Below are 19,509 nucleotides of genomic sequence, written 5' to 3'. Positions count from 1 at the left end.
CCCAGCGTCACCAGCACCAGATAGCTGTCAGGATCTTAAAGGCAGGGCCCTGGCATCCTGAGCACTCAGAAAAGAATCTGGCACACTGTCAGCCCTTCATCGAAAAGTCAACTGGATGATGCATTACGCAGGCCACATAGCAGGGTCAGTCCAGAGGTTATGAGTGGTGCCCACTCCCCCAGCCCAGAACAACCTGCAAATCCCAGCCAGGAAAGCCCATGTTCCAGGCAGGCAAATGGGAGGAGAAGAGGGACCTGAGATGGGGAGGCTCTGAACATTCCACCCACAGCTCCCAGCACAGGCTCTATCCTTCAGATGCCTGAGTCCAAAACTAGCTTTCTGGTATACATTTGAATTTGAAAAAAATGAAACATTTTTCCATCTTCAAAAGAATTTTAGAACACAAGCTTCTAGAAAGCAGATTTTCCTTTCTGTAGAACAGCAAGCACAGCACTTTTTATTCATAAATATTATTTGATAAGGAGAATACTTTACAAAATGAACAAATATTCCTGGTTTGTTATTTTAGGAGGTAACTCCTAGAATGAGAACCCTGTGTGTCAGGTAGAGAAGTCTTTATTACCTCAACAGAGGGTGATGAATGTGCTTCCAGTGCATAATCCTGAAAAAGGAATCCTTTCTGTTAGTGGTAAAACTAGTATCCTCTCGAGACTGTATGTAGTATTTCAATTTTAAACCTAAGATTGGTTGGGGAAACTCAAAGAAACTTACTCACTCCCCTACTCTTCCCATCCAGTGTTTGAACTCCCATCTAAATCTCTATCAGGATAACAAGCTCAGGACCTCTCAAAAAATCCTACCCCATTTTCAAACATTTCTATTAGAAAATATTTCTTTACCGCCAATCCAGTTCTTTTTCCTTAGAATACTCTTTGCTAACCAAAAAAACCTGAGACTCACTACCAGATGCTGGCATCTAAACTCTGCTTCTGCTTTGTACCAGGCCTACATATGTGGCCATGTTCCAAACCCTACAGTCCATCTCTGCTGACATGCAGAGGCACATTTTTGAGTGAGGAATTTGACCTCCACCTTCTGTAAAGAATGTCTGTTGGGGTTAAGCATGGGTCCTGGGGTCTTAGCCTCTTGAGTTCTTATCTTAAAAGGAAGATGTTATTTTAAATATGTTATATTAAATATATTTTTAAAGGTGATTCATGTTAAGTATGGCTGACTGTATTTTGACCAAAACTTACCCAATCCACAAGGACTCCCTTTCCCCAACCAAGCAATCCACCATCTTACCCCACCTTTTGCGCTCTCCTCAGTACCCACACCTCAAATGGTGCTGGCAAGGAAGGGCTTTCTCTGCAGAGATGGGCTCCAACACTTGCTCCCAGCCACTCTGGCCCTTTGTTCCAGGAGTTCCTCACCCCCATCTCCTGCTTGTGATAGACCCTCTGCCCAGATGCACTGAGGGATCCTGACTAGACAAGCTACCCTAGCCCTTGGGTCCTTGTCCCATGGCCAGCATAAACAGGACAGCAGGAAAATCCCAGAATTGGAACGATCCTCCACGCTCAGCAGAGGAAAGGGACAAAGCATGCTAAACCCAGGGAGTGGCGCCACACAGAAAAACTCTCATCCCATGGAGAAGGCAAGAGGGCAGGGAGCTGTCTCGACAGAGCTCTACCATGGCGCCCAGGCACTGATGCATGACCGGCTGGCACGCCTGTCTCCCCACAAGACTGTGAGCTCCTGGGGACAGGGACCATGTCTTATTCACCTTTGTTCCCCTGTGCCCGGCACGAGCAAGCTGTTCAATGAATAAAAGCAATGAATGGCACCTGAAAGAAAGGTCCATTAGGAACCAGTGAGGGTGGGACCTAAGAAGGATGGACGTCTCTAATCAAATCTCCATCATCCACTGGGATTGAGTTGGATCTCTTCATTTAAGATGCGATGGAGACTTAGGGGGTAGCTAACAGCTGGGTCCACCCAGCCCATCATGAAGACAGGCTATCTCAGACACTGAACAGAGGGAACCCAGCTTCTGATAGTCACCAGGGACCGCCTCTCACTTCCTGTGCTCTTACCTGAGCCCTTCCCATAAGTCAAGGCCTACTTCAAACACACTTTTGCTGGGAAGCCTACCTGAGCTCCCCCGCACCACCTGTCTCTGCCTGGCAAAAGGAGCTTGCCTTTGTCTGACCTCCTGGAGCCTGGTGCCCAGATGGCCCACTCAGGTGTGGAGACAGGACAAACGTCAGGAAACAAACCAAACAAAATGAGTATCAAATAAATAATCAAGGATTCAGTTCCTCCTTGTTATTTTGTTTGAGTCTCTTGTTTCCGCAGCTGAACTAAAAGCTCCTGAGATTAAGACCACGTTCTTCCCGTATCTCCCCACAGCTGCCTGCGCTGGGCTGGGCTATGCAGTCTGCAAACGTTAGGCCTCTGTCTCTGGTGCTTGGTCCTAAATGAGAACCTACCATACACAAGTGGGCCTACCACAAACCCCCACTCCCTGTTTAAGGAAGAGGCACCTTTGCGGTTTCTTCTTGTTGCAAATGACAGTGCTGGTGACCACACCTGTCTGTCAGTAAAGAAGGTGAGCCCCATAGCTTCCAATCCCAGCTTTAGCACTTTCTAGTTAGGAGATCTAGGGCCAAATTATTTCTATTTCCATCCTGGGCTTCCTCATTTATTAAATGAGAGTAAGAATTTTTCTAGGTCATTGTGAGGATACAACTAATACACATAAAGGATCTGGCACATGGTAGGCCCTTAATTATCACTAATTCACCGTTAGAGCAAACAGCATCAGCCAAGCATGCTCACTGACCAACAAAGCTCCAGAATGCTGCTGCCCCATCCTGATCTCCCCACCAGCACATCCTCACCCTAGAGGTTAGTAAGGCAGCCTTGCTTGGAGAAGTGACAGGAGCCGCCATAGGTTATGCTAGGCCAGGTCACCGGGACTGCTCTTTCTTCTTTAGTGATTTTTTTGGCTAATGTCTTCGTGTCAGGCTTAGTATATCTGCCCCAAACAATCCTCTCCAAACTGGACTCTAATATACTGGCAGTTGAAAAACACTGATAATAAAATGTATCTATACTAAGAACCAAAATATGCCCCAAGTGCCTGGAAGGGTTTGGTTTTTTTCATGCAGTGTCTTCAGCATCAGTGCCTGGGTTCTGGAGCATCTATTTTCATTGCTGTAATACATTGCCACACCACTTTTTGTTTTGTTTTGTTTTGTTTTGTTTTTTACCATTTCAGATACCTGAGGTTGCTAGGTAAAAGAATCCCTATACAAATGAGGTATTGTTGCTAAATATTTTCAACTATGATATAGAGATCCTAAGCTTTAAAAAATTACCATAATAATGGTATAGCAAAGTTCAAACAGACCTGAACCTATCACAGAGATAAGAAAGGGTGAGGTGTTCTCAGAATAGCATACAGGGGAAGCCCTCCAAGCAGAGAGAGCATACTCCCAGCTCCAGGCCACCAGAGGTGTGAGCTAGAGGCTGTGCTCTGGACTGGAACATTTAGTATAAGGAGATAGCAGAGAGGGCAGTTCAAAAGGTATGGTAAAAACACCAGACAGTGGTTTAGGACATGGAATGCGAATGTCACCAAAAAAATAATCCATTAAATAACAGTTTCTTCTTTTTTCTATACCAGAGGCATATATCATTTTTTATCAGAGGTCTTTTTATTGTTTGAACCCTTCACAACAACAAAAGGGGGTTTTGTTGTAGTTTTTTACTAATTTGAAAGGTCAGTATAGTAAGTAAAAAAAAAAAAAAACAATCAAGGAAGTCAGTTTTTATTACAACTTTGAACTGTGCACCATTCAGGGGCACCTGGGTGGCTCAGTAGGTTAGGCGTGCGACTCTTAATTTCGGCTCAGGTCATGACCTCAGAGTCCTGGGATCGAGCCCCATATCGGGCTCTGTGCTGGGCGTACAGTGTGCTTAAGATTCTCTCTTTCCGTCTCCCTTGGCCTCTCCCCCCACTCTCTCACACTCGTCTCCCTCCAAAATAAATAAATAAATCTTTTTAAAAAAAAGAATCACTTAAAGACTCTCTCCTCGCTGTTACCAATCCTAAACTATATCATAAAACTTTTGCCAATCTCAATCAGTTTCCTGTCTGCCTTAAAACGCCTGAGCCTAGATCCAAAACTTCACAATTACCCAACTTCCTACTTTCCCTTCCTGGGACACTGCTAAGATCATCCAAGTGTTTTCTCTTACGGCAGTGAGTTCGCATAAACTTAGTTGTTGTTCTTTTTAAAGAGCAAGTAACACAATACATACAGTATGACCCCCCACGTATGCGTAAGGAAATTACATGCATGTAGACGCATTAAGAAAGACCTGGGCGGGTGCCTGCCAAATGCTTGCAGCAACCACACGGGGAAAGGGACGTGCCGAAAGCCTCTGGGAACAAAGCGGGGGGCTTTCCTTCTTCACATTATATTCCTCTGTGTTATCTGAATGCCCACAATAAGCAAATATTATCTCTGAGATTTAAAAATCCAATGTTGAAAAGAATGAAAAATTGAAGCTATGAGTTCAAAGGAATATGTTTGACTCAAAACGTATCATGGGTCAGAACTAATTTTTTGCTGATCAGTGTTTTATTTTTACAAAACTTTGTCTTAAGTCGTAAAGTATAGGCATCATAATCAGACTCTCATTCAGCCCACCCTCAGGAGAAAATGAGCCAGTGGGGTGGGAAGGCCTGCCCTTAGTGCAGAAAGGCCTTGGGAGGAAGGCCCAGCCCCAGTCAGAGTAGAGCAGTCCCAGGCAGACCCTCTTCTGCTTGGTCAGACGACACTCTGAGACCCAGTCAACCTCTGAGCAACCTTCCCTATGACCCCAGCTCAACCCATCCTAGTCCAGGCCAAGAGGCACCACTACCATCTCATCAAGAGCCAGCTGCCCTACCCAAAAAGATAGACAATCTGCATCAGCTTGGCCATGGACTCCTCTCCAAATGCCACATGGCCAAGGACTCCTCAGGAGGCTGACTGCTCTCCTAGGGGGATCTTCCATGATCCCTTTCCCCAAATCCTATCTCTACAGCTGGGAAAACTGAGACTCAAAGAACTTGGGTGGCTCTGGCCAAGGTCACAAGGATTCGGAGGCAGTATGCTTTTAATGCTGACTCCCTTGGCTTGAAAAAAAGAAAAATCTCTGGCACTCTGAAGAGATTTCTGTACTCAGAAAATACCTTAACCCTTTGCACAAGGAAGAAAACTCAGGTGGCTTCCTCAATCCACATGCCCTAAGCCAGGTTACAATTCCCACTACCTACCTACAAGCAGTTTAGTCAGGCTTTCTAAGGAAGCTAGGACAGCGGTTGTCATGCTGAGTCTCTCAAGAAGGCAGCCTTGGGTGGGATGGCACCGACAGCGCCTTGTGCTGCTGTGTCTTCTAGTTCCGAGGAGTGTCACTGAGACTTCGTGAAGAAGTCGTTTTAGTCGTCATTTTGAACAAGTAGATGTGAATCGGCCCTCCTAGGCTGTGTTCTCAACCTCCTCCCAAGACGGCTCATCTTCAGGGACCCAAACATATATTGCCAAGAGTCAGTGTGGAGAGAACATGAACTCGGCCTCCTCCTGAGTTCTCTCTGATGGAAGCAGTCCTGCCTGGGGACTGAGTAGCTCAGACGGCAGGTGGACGAGCTCCACGTGCAGGCTGAGGGGCTGCCCACCTGAAAAGCGCCATGCAGGAACATCTGGCGAGGGGTCCGGGATCCTTTGGGATTTCCCCGTACTACTTGTGTGTGTAAGCAGGGAGCTGCGACCTGAAATCCCATCCAGGAATGGGACTGGGGTGAGGGAGGCAGGATCGGGGACCTGTGCCCACACAGTCCACAAGCCACTCCTCACCCTGCCCAGCGTCTCAGTGCCTCATCACACCATGAAACAGATGCAGCGGCCAGAAAGTTCTTCCCCAGACTAAGCCGCAACCTCCCTCCGGGAACGTCTGTCCTTGGGCCTGGTTCTGATAGTCCTTCAGATATTTGAAGCCAGGCATCACATCCCCCTTAAACGTCTTTGGATTCATCCTCGGGGTCTGCCGTAGGGCTGAAGCATGCAACGCCTTCAAAGGGTGGCGCAGGGGCTCAGGGAATCTGACTGCCTGCATCTTACCTCTGTGCAAGCACGTGGCCTGCTCCAGGGGTCAAGGACAGCACGTTGTGTAGCATTTTCATGTAGACTTCCTCCTGACTTTCTGCCTTCTAGATGAATAGGCCAGCCCAGGATCTGTCCCAGGGACTCCTAATGCTGCCTGTTTCCCTGGCCCCGTGGGGCAAGCCTCAGGAACCCGCCATAGTATTTTGCTGCCATTGCTTCTGCTGCCCCTATGCAGCAACTTTCCCTATGACCCCAGCTCAACCCATCCTAGTCCAGGCCAAGACGGGGAGGGAGTGGGCTTTCCTTCTTCTGGCCACTGACCCCCGACAGTGAGACACACTCTTGCCCACGAATAGGATGGTGTTCTTGATGGTTCAGATCCCCCACTGATGTCGCAAGCTGGTGCTGTGATTCTGCAGACGCTCAGCTGCTTTGTCCCATCCTCAGGATTGTCCCCCAGGGCCAACCAGATTCCTCACCATGACAATGCCTCCCTGGTTGTTTCTTTGCAGCGGCCCTCCACTGCACACTCTAAGGCTGAGCACTGTTCCAAGGGAACTGCCTCTCCAGAGGCGTACACACTGAACCACCTGTCCCTGGGAGCTGGGAGTTTTGTTGGAGAACTTTTATCCCCACGAGGCAAGGCTGTCCATTGAACTCACACAGCTCAGGGGGGCTTCTCAGGAGATTCTTCCCCAAGCAAAGATCCTGACTCAGGTTCCTGCCTACACACAGAAGGAGCAGGATGCTTGAAAATTGCAGCTTGGTTGAGAAAACATTTGAAAAATACTTCTTAGTCCACCGAGCAACACCTATAGGTCTTTTTTATTTCTAGCAGGTCCCTTCTAGTTAAAGTCTAAAAACATTGTCTTGAAAGTGATTCCTTAAAAGGAATCTCTTCCAGTCAACAGTGGCCACTCTGGAAATAGATGGCCTCCCAATCCTGCCTCTAGGGCATGGGGAATGGAGGGAATGGAGGGCAATGTTTGGTGAGTTCCCACAACTGAGGAACCTCCTGTGAGATGACATTTTAAGTCCTTGTCTTAACTGACCAGATGCCTCCCTCTGTCTGCAGATGGGGCCACAATTACGAGTCCATAGCGTCATGGTGTAGTCAACGGTCCCACACCTGTCCCTGGTCCTGCTTCTACGTTGAAGTGGACATTGGCAAAGCTGGCTGTCTCAAGCCTCCAGCCATCACATAAACCAGCTAGCACAGACACCGCCCCAAGGGCTCACGTGCCCTCTGGGTAGGGCATAAGGAGGCTAGAAAGGCAGCTGTCCTGCCCTAAGGATGTCCTACAGCTAAGCATAACTTCAGAGCCCATGGGGCTCCCCAGGGCTGCTGAGTTGGAGGACAGGCTCCACATCCTGTGTGGGTTCCCCTTCCCTCTGGCTCCCCTTTCCCTGAGCAACACCATGTGCTTTGTTGGATCAGTGCATCCACTGTCTTCTGCAGACATGGGTCCTCCTCCCAGGCCTGGCCCAGTCACCCAAGTCTGGGATGGGGACGGACGCCTTCTCAATTGCCTGGCAGACATTCTAGGACAGGCGTTAAGAGCACAGACTCTGATTAGCTGTATGACCTTCAGCAAGTTTCTCAACTTCCCTGTGCCTCAGTTTCCCCATCTGTAAATGGGAATAATAGTACCCACCCAATAGTGTTGCAAGTTAATATACACGAGGCACTTAAGGAAGGATGGCACATAGTAAGGACCATAAAGCTGTTACCACTACTGTTACTATTCCAGCTTTCTCAGGACACCATAGCTCCTCACCCCTCCGGTTGCCCATGGTTGAGCTGTACAACTAGTTGAGAATCTCTCATTTGACACCTGGAGACCAGAGAGACTCACCCACCCTTACCAAGGATCCCACCTCTCTCACACTTCTTTCTGTCCTGGGGTAGAAGTGTTGACAAGGGATGGGAGGCGGCCCCTGGCCTCCAGAGGCCCACAGGCTGACACCCCTAACGCTGCAGTTACACTGATGTCGGGGAGGCAGGGAGTCCATGCCTCCGAAACAGCAGAAGTGCCTGAAGGGCTCTGAGAGCTTGGGCAAGTCTCAGTGTCCTTATTCCTAACTGACAAGGCTGGGACCAGATGGTCTCCAATTTTCCTTACCGACAGTTTAGGATCTGGCTTCTTCTAAAGGGTCCCTGACTTACCTATGGCTCTTTGTAACCCATAGAACCTAAATTTAGGGACTGTGGAAAAATGCCCAATAGAAGACGAAACCCTCGGCAGGTATGAGGGTTTAAAATCTGAGTTCATTACAATCAGAGTCATAAAAATGAAGTTCTCCACATAAATGGGCTGGTTTTCCAAATGACTGACCCTCACTTCTCTAAAGCACCAAAACTTGGAGCTCAAAACTGTAGGACGGTAGCAAAGAAAATAGCCCTAGTGTTCCTGGCAACCTCCTCATCCTCTTTTAAGGCAGATTTTCAGGGAAACCCAGTTACAGACTGAATTTTAACAAGTGGCAAATGGAGGAGGAGAGTCCACTTGGGCGGTAAAGCTGTGATGGGGAGCCGAGAAGCCACTGCTCTAGAGCGGGGCTAGAGGCTCCCTCCTCGGGGGCAGTGCGGGGCTCTCCACCCGAACCTTGGTTCCATGGGGACGTGTGGGCTGTATATTTGTACTCGATGTACGCTGTGTGCCTGCATGGCATTTCCCAGTAATGAGGGATTCTACGGAGCAGCGAACAAGCCACTGGGGCAGTTTTCATAACCATCATTTGCCTACACTTGGGTGCAAAAAACCAGCTCAAAAGCCACCCCTCATTTCACCAGTGAAGACGCATCACCCAGTCTCCTTCAAGAGAACCCTCTAGGGGCAGAGTTCCCCCCAGACCGAGTGCTCTCAGCGCCTGCCCCCCACGAGCCCTGAGTCTACGCTTCCCCTGGGCTGGGCCCTGCTAGTGACTGAGCACAGCAGAGGTAGTTGTGCCAAATAAACGCAAGGCTCTTCTAGCACCTTCCAAATGCAGCTTTTGCTCACGGCCCTTGGCCCGGGTGAGATTTTCTCAGAATTGCACTGCAGTTTGAGGCTCTTCCTCTGTCCTTCCTTCCCTCTCTCCCTTCAAAGATGTCAGCTCTACCTGCCTCCAGCTGAAGGCTTCCCTGCACACCCAACTCCCTCCACATTTATCCTTCACAGGCGTTTCCCCCAATAAACCTCTTGTAGGTCTAATCCCATGTTGGCACCTGCTCCTCAGAGGACCCCAACAGGCACCCATTTCACAAGGCTTTTGCCCTCCCATCCTTTTAAAAATAATGAGACCATCCTCGATGTATATGGTTTTGCATATTTTTTCATAGACCTTATCTTGAGCATTTTTCCATGCCATTAAATGTTCTTCAAAATAGGCTTATGAAATGGTGGCACGATATTACATGTTACGAATGCACCACATTTATCTTCAGATATTTGGATTCATGGTGTACATTTGTTGCTTGAAGCTGCCCAGCACCTTTTGAATAGCCTCCCTCCATTTGGGAAATCCCTCACATTAGGGGGTCCTGCCTCCCCAAGCTAAAAACCCACATTTGCTTTCTTGGGCTCCCTTGCAGCTAGGGTACGGACAGATGACTCCAGCAGACACGCTCACAGGAAACTTGAAGTAGTAGTGCACTGCGTGGGAAACATTTCCTACTGATGGCAGTGACAGAGGTGTGTGGCTGTCCATGCAGTGGTGCCTGCTTGCTCCTCATTCTTCGAAGACGTTATCTTATGGGTTGTGAGGAAGTAGCAGCCCCACTTATAAAAAGGATACTAAAAATCAAAGACAGGTGTTGCAAGTGGCCCGTCCATTGTTAGATACAAATCAGTTGAGGTATTTTGACTCTTGAGCATATGTCCCAAAATTATATACCATGTGACAGATCAGTCTCTGAGAGGCCAAAGACCAATCAGTCCCAGAAGGAGGATGCTAGAAGCAGCACTGGTTTTATAAGCTGTGTGCAGGGCTCTAGAAACATGAACTCGGCTTCAAAGGCTGGTTCTCTCTCTCACTTGGCTATGTGTCTTCGGACAAGCAAGTCTGTTTCCTTTCATGCCTCCTTTGCTCTTTAAGAGTAGAATTAGATACCGCTTTTAACAGCAGAAAAACTACTGTAAAAAAAGAATCTATATTAAATAAATGATGATTCATTCATCCAATAAATACTCTGCATGCAGTCATAAAAAGAATGGGGCAGATCCACATGTTTTGATATGGAAGAGTCTCCATGGCATTGGTGGGGAAAAATCAAGCAGCTAGGTTATGATTTTATTTAGGTGAAAACGTAAGGGAGAATTTACAAGTCTGTTTTCTGCTTGTATCGGCATAAATTGTGATAGTGGTTATTTAGATGAAGAAGAACTGAGAGTGGATCAAAATACTCTTTTCTAAGCATTAGTGTAAGAAGTCCAAACAGAGAAGTCCGATTTTCTGTGATGAAAACTGACGACTCACCCAGGTCTAAAACTACACCCTTTGGCCGTGCTGCATCACCTTGATTTCGCTGCACCCCTTCAAAGGAAAGTACACTAGACGCCTGTGCCTCTGAAGAGTTGAGACTCTTGCCACGACATCGTTCCGCAGCACCCTCACATCTCAACCCGTTCCCTAATTTCATTATGAATCCATATTCAGACCTCATTCAACTTTTTTCCTTGTAGTTGGTTATATGTCTGTCAAGATACTTTGCATTTAAATCGGTCCTGTCCATCCATCTACTGCCCCCCACCACACACATGTTTTTATACCTAGCCATTGAAGAGACCAGGTGATTGCCCTGTAGAATCCTCCTCCTTATCGCTTTGCCTGATTGTTTCTTTATTCCCTAAACTTCCTATAAACCAGGAGCTGGATGTAATGGCTTGATGAGATCCAGGTGAAACATTTTGGGCACGAATGCCTCACAGGTGATGATGCTATGTCCTCACGTCACACAGCATCTCATCAGAATAGCTGGTGATTTCATTATGAGACTGAATACACCCATGGACAACAGCCAGGCCATTTATAAAAAAAGGACTTGGAGCCACAATCTGTAGCCACCAGCCCAGGAAGCCAAACAACCCCTATAACAGTTGGCCCCAAATGGCCAAGATTTGATCAATACCTGTCAGCGTTCGTAATTTTTGCCCCAGCGTCTAGCTTAGTAAAAACAACTAGAGAAGCCAAATATGTACCCCTAACCAATCACGCAGGATGCCCCACTGCTGATTAGCCTGCCTCCAGCTTCCCGGGGCCAACAGACTGATCAGCGCACACCTGAAGCCTTTCCTCTTCCCACTGCACAGCTTTCCCGAGCCCCTGCCTGCATTAGCATCTCTGCCAAAGGCAAGTGATGGGGGCTGACTCCCTTCCTATGGCTAGCTGGGAGTAGCCCTTGCTTGTTCTCAGCTGAGTGGCCCTTATTTATTCCCACAGTTGTTACTGATGCTAAGTGTGATCACAGTGAACCTGATAACAGCCAGACCTCTCCCAATGTCAAAGACGATGGAATCGAACTTTTCAATTCATGCCCTGCTAGATACCATTTGCGTTTTTTTGCCATGTGCCTACGTTAATATTTGCAAGAAAAAGATGGTTTAATTTTTCACCCAGAGTTTATTTTAATATTTTAAACTAAGAAAAATTAAGCTAAATGCTTCCAAGTATGCAATTTTAAGTTTTGCATGTCTGGTTCAATAAAGCAAAATAACATCCTGTTATTTTAAAATGACAGGGTGTCACCCTCTTTTCATTAGACATGTGGTTAATTAAATTGGCCTCCTAAAAATGAATTTAATTTTAATTTGAATAAAAGGATGCTACAATCAAATACTGACCATTAAAAAAAAAAAAAGGAAAGAATTTTAACCCTGAAAAAAATGTCAAGTCCAGAGCCTAGGAAAGTCAGCTAGTAGAATATGTGGCACAGAGTAGGTGTTCTGCAGTATGAGGGCCCGTTCCCGTGGGGGCGCACACAGCACATGACCCGCCCTTTCTTCTTTCAGGTTCGGTCATGATCCGCAGCACATCCTAAAAACAGCACCGCCACCCCTGCAGCATGGTGGCCTTGCTAGAGGGCCACCAACCTCCCCTCATGCCCAGTGGAAAGCGCACCACCATTTTCCTCCCTGGACAGCATCACACACTCCCCCACTTCCCGGGACCCAAGAACAACACTTGGTGTCCCTTTCTCTAAGTTCCTCCCTTCATGTCTCAAGGTCCAAGCCGACACATTAGGCACAGGATATTCTACAAGGATCGAGGGGGTGAGGCAAGGCGGGCACTCTTACTCGCTGAATTCTAGCAGAAAACCTCCACCCCCTAGGACCCCGGGGTACCCAGGGCTATTACATGCACAGAAATTGCTACCCAGAAACCCTAAAGCAGGGGCTGAGCCTTCTCCTAGCACCCCCACCCGGAAGTGTGGGCCCAAAGCAGAGCCTCCAGTCTGGCTTGACACAAAACATCTTTAAACCTTTTTCTTTCTTTTTAAGCCACATTCCCTGTTCTCAACTGCATAAGGAAAACAGGAAATGGTGGCAGCTAACACAGCCTCAGGGCTGCCCCCTTTACACACTTCCCCTCACCCCAAACATCTATCGCCATCTCTGGCCTTTCCCCAGGGGCTGTGTGGCATTTTAGCAGTGCCTCCTCTGTCAGGCAAACAGGTTCCGTGAACCCTGTGCCCACTTCCCATCGGCTTCCATTTTCCTGCCTCGAGGCTACGTGCCCGATGGCGCCCTGCATTTCCGGTCCTCAGTGGGACAGCCCGTTTGCTGCCACAGTGGTGTGTGCAGTAGAGAGCGACAGGCCACACCAGTACTTTGGGTTATGTGGGGAGAAGTAGGATACAGAGTACTCTGTGTGTGCTCCTCCTGGGTGAAGGGGGGGCTTCACTGCATCCAGAAGCCCCAAACTGATGAAAATATGTCCTCTTTCTGGGGTGAGGAGTGGAATGACCCTGAGATGAGACCTCTCATGTACAGAAATATACATTTTTAGATCTTTTCTACTTTTGAAGCAAAAACAAAACAAAAAACAACTCCCCCCCAAAAAAAACAAACAAAAACCTCCAGGAAGCTCTGATCACCAAATCCTTCCAGAGAGAGGTCTTCTAAACCAAGGAGGCACTTTCCGTCCCACCAGCTGAAATCCTGGAATCTTTTATTGGCCCACACCCACCTCATCACTGATGGGTTGTTTCCTGCCACAGACTTCCACGTGTCCTAGGGGGTCATCTGAGGCCTGCAGTGGCGAAACCACAGCCAGGAGTCCAAGAAGCCTTCTCTGCCCACACTTCCCACAGATGGGCCGGCTTACAACAAGGGGACATGCATATCCCCCACTGTTCTTGGCTTTTCATCCCTGCATTTCCCCCCCATAGACTGGTTGTCATACCTATGTGACCAAGCTTGAGGGCACTGAGTGTACCCTGGAGGATGTCTTCACCGTCGGAGCCCACATATTTGATGATCCTGTCAGCTAATGTAGTAACGAGCCTGAGCACTGTGACTGGTGCCCTTTCTAGGAAAGTTCCTGGTGTCAAGGGCTTTGAACCCAGCACGTGATGGTGTGTGCTTTATCACCAACTGGCTGCAGTGGGGACATCAGAAAACCTTTCCGGTGAGAGTTTAACCCTCGCGGGGCACCTGATGGAGCCTATTTATGGGCCTTCTTAACCTCTTGTACTGCAGCAGGAATGCCTGGATGTCCCCTGCCCCTCGGGGGCTGCACTCCCAACGCTGGTCTTGGTTCCCCCGACAGTGCCGGCTGCTGTGGTCTGGGCACGTTCAGATATGTCCTGACTTGCTCGGCTAACTCCTTCCCTGAGGACCTGAATGACCTCGTGAGGACAGCCAACACAAGGATCCAAGCCAGGGCCGCACACTGACCCAATCGGGATTTGGAGCAGAGCTGTAAATGACCAGATCAAGGGCGCCTGGGTGGCTCAGTTGTTAAGCATCTGCCTTCGGCTCAGGTCATGATCCCGGGGTCCTGGGATCGAGGCCCGCATCAGGCTCCCTGCTCCGCGGGAAGCCTGCTTCTCCCTCTCCCACTCCCCCGGCTTGTGTTCCCTCTCTCACTATCTCTCTCTCTGTCAAATAAATAAATTAAAAAAAAAAAAAAAAAATGACCAGATCAACAACTCAGTCAGTTCCTGCTTACAGGCAGACATCACAAAGGCCTTCGACTTCTTTGAACGTGATTGGCACTGGCAAGTATCCGCAGATCCTACTGCGCCAAGTGTACCCGGGACACACGTGCATATGGACACCACTTTGATCACAGTCGTCTGTCCTCCTGAGCTAACCTCCTGGGCAGAGGGGCTGCTGCACCCACTTTTGCTGGCTGAGTAGCTGGATGGTAAGCAGTAACCCCTGACCCCCTGTGAATACCACTATCATCAAGAGCATCACAGAATCTATGACACAGCAGGGGAAATCAAGCCTGCTGTCACAGGATGAAGCACCGCTTCGGCAGGGAGGCCAACACATTCCTGTCCCCCCACACCTAGGCCCTCCTCCTTGGACTATTGGGGAAACAAGTGAGCAGCCCGCAAAAGACCCAGAGAAGTTCTTCTGATGGGCTTCCCTCCATGTTCTTTTGCATTTGTAGGCATTTTGATTGGCTCCTTCCCTGCGTTCTTAAAGGCAAATTATCTGGGCTGTGACCTGAAATAAGGAACCTGCTTTCTGATCTTCAGTGATCTCTATGTGGACACACACCTTTCAGATTCAACTCTTCAGATTTTTAGTTTTAAATAAACAATTGTATTCCCCGCAAATGAAGATGACCTCAAGCAGCACCCTCCTGGAGAATCACTGGTTGAGTCTAGACCCTGTAACATGTACAAACAGATTATTTAGAATGCCATTAAAAATGTAATTTAAAAAAATACACGGATTTCTTAGAAAGGGACTTATTTAGAAATTATAAAATGTTATCAAAAATAATATATTTCAAACACGAAAATGTAAAAACAAGTTTCTGCACTTCGAGAAATGTCAACTTGTCAAAGGCCAAAGTGAAGCATACATTACCTTCATTCTAAGTATTAGCAGATAATCTTAAAAAATAAGCTGTTTGTCAAAAAAGAGACAGACATTCCCAGCAAAATATCGTGCAATTTTAGAGTTATTCTTTGTATTTCCATAGAGAACTAACACTAGCATGCATTGTTGCTAAACTCAGAAGACCTTCTGATTCTGTTTTTATCATTATATATTCTTGGATGTGCGCCAGATGCCAGCCACGTGCCACCATGCGCTGCAGAGCCCTCCTATCTGCAGGTGGGCCCCAGGGGTCCTGCCAGTCCCCCTTTTTATCCTCACAGTCACTTAGTTCTCAGAACCTGTTTTCCACGGACTCAGGCGGGTGTAAAGTACCTTAGAGGGTTAACGTCCCCAGAGCGGGTAGCATCTGTGAGGAGCTAAAGAAAGCAACTCCAAAATAAGCACAAGTCTGCTTTTATCCCAAAGGTAACATGGCATAAGAAAAGGTCTTAGGGAATTTCCTGTAACTGCCTAAAGCCTCAGCGTCCTTATCTGAGAAGTACAAACTCCACATAGAAGATAAATTAAGTCTACAAAAAAAAAAGTCTATAAACAACAGCAAACTTAATCTGAACACCCATTTGTGGGGAACTGGTTAAGTAAATAATTGGCAAATACCCCAGTGATGTTTTTTTTTTTTTGATGTGACCACTTGACTAGGCCACAGTCCCCAGTTACTCAAACACTAGGTGTTGCTGTGAAGGTATTTTCCATTTGCACGAAAGCCCCTAATCAGTTGACATTAAGAGTAAGGGAGTATCCTAGATAATGTGGGGGAGCCTGATTTGTTAGTCGAAAGACCTTAGAAGCAGAAGCCTGGAAAGGCCTGGACAGGTGAAACCTCCCTAAAAAAAGGGGAAAGAAACTGCACATGTAGATACAGCTTCAGCTCTCCTGTGGAGTTCCACCTGCCCACTCTTCCCTCTGTCAGTCCATGCCGGGGAGCCCCACCTGCTCTGTGACCTTCAGGCGGAACTCCCAGCCCTGTGGACCTCACGCGCGTCAGCCGTACTCCCACTCACAGAAGCCCACGGCTTGAAGCAGATTTCTGAAGTTACACACTATCATACTGGTTCCTACTGGCCCTGCCTCTCTGATGGAGGTCTGACTGACACACCAATTGGCAGAGGGCTCTGCCACTGAAGGAATGAGTATGCATTTTAGGTCCTTCCAAGCCCCAGTGAGAGTAAAAACGAGAGTAAAGGGACATGAAAAGGTGAACCTTACTTCTGGGATAAAAAGAACAGAATGATACATAAACTTAATTTAGTTCCTCCAGTAAAACCTCATTAAGGCAAAGTAAATACAGGAAAAGGATTTCTTTTAAAAAGACATAAATTCGGAAACATGGGGAGAACAGAGAAACAGCCACCACAAACTCACTTTAGAAGATGAAAAGGAGACAGACCAGCGGCAAGTTATGTAGCTGACCTGAGCACGCCAAATCCTAAAACAACATGAGAAAGCAAGGAATCTTTGAATGCAAGGAACTGAGGCATCGTTCCTTCTAGAACTCGGGGTAGAGAGGATGGCTTAAATGAGGAATTCAGGAAGGCTAGAGAGAGACCAAGCTCTGGGGCTCCTGCATTTCCCTCAACTCGGCAGAAGTCAGGGAGGTTTTCTCCCTGGAGAGTGTTAAGAGAGCTTTCTGGACATACCAGAGGATTGGTCCCACACTGAAAACAGAAGAAGTGGCTGTGTGCTGCCATATTGAATGCTGACTGCAGAGTACCAGCCTTTCCCCCACAATGGCTGCCAGGCCAACCCCTCCAGTCAGGGCCCAGAGGACTCTTCTGGGGAATCTGAGATGCCAGAGGTCCAATCCTCTGATGGGCAAGACTGAGACCAAGACAAATAGGGGGAAAACGGAGAAATTAGATTGATGAGAAAGGACAAAGGGAAAAAAATCCACGTTCAGATAAAACATCATACCCATGAGACAAATACAGAGTGACACGAAGACGGACATTCAGAAAATAAAGAGTTCTTGGGAATTAAAAATGTGATAGCAAAGATGAGCACTCACTAGAAGGGACTGAAAGGTGAAGTTGAGGGAATCTTCATGAAAGAGCAGCGAAATGACAAAATGATGCTGACAGGAGATCAGAAAGGGAGGGACCCAGGCCAGCATGTCGGACACACAGATAACCAAAGCTCCAGTAAGAGGGATGAAGCCCCACAACGGCTGTCGGTGCAGATTCAGGCCTTGTTATCTGGGCTCTTGGCACTGAGGCACTCTCTCCCGACCCAGGGGTGCCAATCCGTAGAAAGGGGTGCATACAGACTGCTTTTTTCTTAATCCAGAACTTTTCTAGAAGACAGTGTCAGAAGAAGGTAAACAGAGTCACCCTCCCGGGGAGAAAGAATTCCCATCAAGGATTGAGCCTTTCCCCTCACAAGCGGCAAAGGATGCAGGAGACCCATCAACAGAGAGGAGAGCCAAAGAAAGAAATGGTGAAAATCCCCAGGAAATGCTCAGGAGAGCAGAGGAGAGGCGTGAGCACGAGGGCTGTCACTAGACTTCACGGACAATGAGTCTGCTTTGGGGCAGGGGCTCAAGACGGAGACGTGAAGGGCTGTTCGCACCAGTGCCTCTGTCTTCATTGGCTTAGCTCAGAGCAGAACATTCAGTGATCCTGGTGCACATTCTCATTTCTACTCGGCTTGTCTTGACGCGAGCTGCCAAGAGTCCTGCCCTCCAGACCAGCATGCCACCCCACAGATGCGTCTTTGACTCGCCGGCAGAGTCCAGAGGACGGCAGCGGTCAGCCTGCCAACCAACAGCAGCCCAAGCCCTCCGACCATTTCCGCAGACAGTGAGGACCTGGTGTGTGGAGGCCCCAATACCTCCAGGACCCGTTCCCGTCCTTGTTCGCTGACTTCCCCAGAAGGGGCGCTGGTAAATCCCCAGGGAAGTGGAGGTTCACCCAGAGCCAGACCCAGAGATTGCATGACTCTTTCCGGCCGACTTCCCCTAACAGTGGCAATACTGTTCTCTCCCCACACAGCTCCGTTTGTGCTTGACGCCAGGTGTGGTCAAAACTGGACACTACATTGTTTCAGGGCATCTCCACTGGGGATCAAAACAGGAAAGTGAGGAGATTATTGAACCACAAATCAGCGCAGTGCTCACTTTGGTGGAAAAGGTAGAGAATCTGACCACGTTGGGCATAAGAGGCCCTCTAAGGGACTGGTAGTGTTCTGTTCCCTGAAGACGAATACACTGCCCATTTTATTATTGTTTAGACTGTACGATTACATTGTACATGCTCTTCTGTATGTAGGAGATATTTCACAGTTGAATATATATATAAAAACTCATACAATCGCAAAGAGAACTTAAGGGGGAATCATCAAGAGGCCAGAGACTATACTCGGGAAGGTACGAACCGACATGGTTAAGAACAGATGAAGTAAGGTCGATGAAACCTGCAAGTCAGCACACCAGCAGTGGGAGGGGGCGGCGAAGGCCCAGCTGTCCGGGGTCCAGCCTCACAGCCCTGCGCCCTGTGAGTCATCATTCCAAAGCCAGCCGCAGGCTCCCTGTGAGCATATGCTGGCTCGGGGGACCGCCCTGCACTTGCTTGCATTTCTCTCCGTCCTGGGTATCTGACCCAAGTGGTCCTCTGCCCTGTCCATCCAGGGTGGGCAGCAGTGCAGGCTTCTTGCACCAGCTCCTTCGTTCCAGCCAAGGAGAGGCCTGAGACTCTGGGCCAGTGCTTGGCTCCTAGTCCGGGCCCCTTTGGCTTCCACTCCTAAGCGTGAGGTGTCCAGGGGCTCCTCTAGCCTCTGGAATGGCTCCCCAGATCTGGGGTTCTGCTGAAGTCCCATTCCCCACCCCTATCCCAGATGTCAGCGTGGGAAGGGGCCTTAGAGATTATCTAGTCTGCACCGTCCTCAAAGGCCAGGTGCTGAGGCCACCAGTGTGATCCGTCCAAGGCCTCACAGCTGGAACCAAAAGTCACCTCTCCCTTTCCAGAAGGATCTGAGCCTGCATGAGACAGACGCCAACTTGGGGCAGAGACCGATCTGCCTGTGCACCCCTCCCCCTTGCCCCAGTCCCGGCATGGCTTGGAGACCAGCATGAATTCCCTCAGTGCTGTTTGGCAGCATCCAGAAACAGTTTGTGATCTCAGCAACTTAGCTGGCCTCCATTTTTAAGAGACTGGGTTTTTTTCCTTGTAATTATAAAAGAAAATCAAGTTCCCTATAGAAAATTTGGAAAATACAGAAAAATTTCAAAGAAGAAAAGGTCACTCACAAAGCCGCGCATGCAAACCATTAAGGTTTTGGCATCACTGGCCTCTTGAAAAGAACCGTTCCTAAAACAAGTAGCTGCCACCCCCATTTGC

At 48.3% G+C, this 19,509-nt stretch overlaps 1 protein-coding gene across 1 annotated transcript in view; it reads right to left on the bottom strand.

Moving 5' to 3' along the window:
* DLG5 (discs large MAGUK scaffold protein 5) overlaps positions 1-19,509 on the bottom strand; it is a 221,029-nt gene that overhangs the window by 79,306 nt on the left and 122,214 nt on the right. The window lies entirely within an intron of this gene.

The sequence above is a fragment of the Halichoerus grypus genome, chromosome 7 (genome assembly GCF_964656455.1).
Source record: "Halichoerus grypus chromosome 7, mHalGry1.hap1.1, whole genome shotgun sequence".
NCBI lineage: Eukaryota > Metazoa > Chordata > Mammalia > Carnivora > Phocidae > Halichoerus > Halichoerus grypus.
Note: the sequence above shows the minus strand (reverse complement) of the source record. Positions and strands in the feature narration are given on the sequence as shown.